This window comes from Trachymyrmex cornetzi, unplaced genomic scaffold (genome assembly GCF_001594075.2).
Source record: "Trachymyrmex cornetzi isolate Tcor2-1 unplaced genomic scaffold, Tcor1.1 scaffold147, whole genome shotgun sequence".
NCBI lineage: Eukaryota > Metazoa > Arthropoda > Insecta > Hymenoptera > Formicidae > Trachymyrmex > Trachymyrmex cornetzi.
Window position 1 is genome coordinate 3623376 of NW_017296059.1, and position 1057 is coordinate 3624432.

Genomic DNA, 1057 nt, shown 5'->3' on the forward strand with positions numbered 1-1057 from the left:
AATGTATTAAACTTGACACAACAGTTATTATTTATTAAGTGCATACATTAAAATATGGACTTTATTTACTTCAGAACTAAGCGATTCCATCCACAGAAATGGATTTATATATGTGGGACACATATGAAAGTTAAAATGTTAAAATGTTGTTTAATTCAAGAGATTGAGTTATCATAGCTCCTCTTCTCTTTGATATTTAACAACATATTATATTATAATATTGTATATTAAATTATCATTTATATTAAATGCTTATCAACGGGAAAATTATGTTAAATTTTTTATTCCTACGTTTGAATTTGTAAAATATTGCGGAGAGATTTTAATAATTATCTCTTTTCAAATTAGAAGATTCCGATTTCATGTTCGAGAGAAATATTCAGACATTTAGCGATTTTTTCTAGCGCAAGTTACGTGCGTTTGTATTTGCGTATAATTTCGCGCAAGAACGGTGCATTATCGCGGACAAGAGGCGAATTGTTGTACCGGGTTTGGATGGTCTCTTGCAGGACACATCGCGAGAATCGTCGTCGAGGTGTTGGAGAGCCGACGGTGACGTTTTAATGCGAAATGAAGGCATTATAAAGCCATTAGCCAGTGGGCGAGTCTCAGGTCCGACTTGCGTGTGAATGTGCGCCCATCGCCACCGCTCTTTATTTAAATACACAAAACATTAACGTCTTACTCGTCTCGCTGCCGCGCCTTTGCTTGTCCTGTGCTCGTCGGTATATCCTGGGTCGTCGATCCTGCTTGTATTTTTCCGTGACGTAGGTACTTAGCTTATTTCTCTCGGCAAACTTAATTTATTTATCTTATAACTTGCAATATTTCGGCAATATTGACATGACTGTATCGTTGCATAGTTTAAAAAGATTCAATTTTATAAAAATGATTTTTTACCAATCTTCTTACTCTCTGAATTTGCTAGTTTGATGTTCAGTACTATTTTTTTTTTAGTACAAATCATTTACGATATATTTCTGCCTTTTGAATATGAATCCAAATTTAGCTATCAGGATAGAATTTTAACAGAATTATAGGAGTGTTAAAATGATAA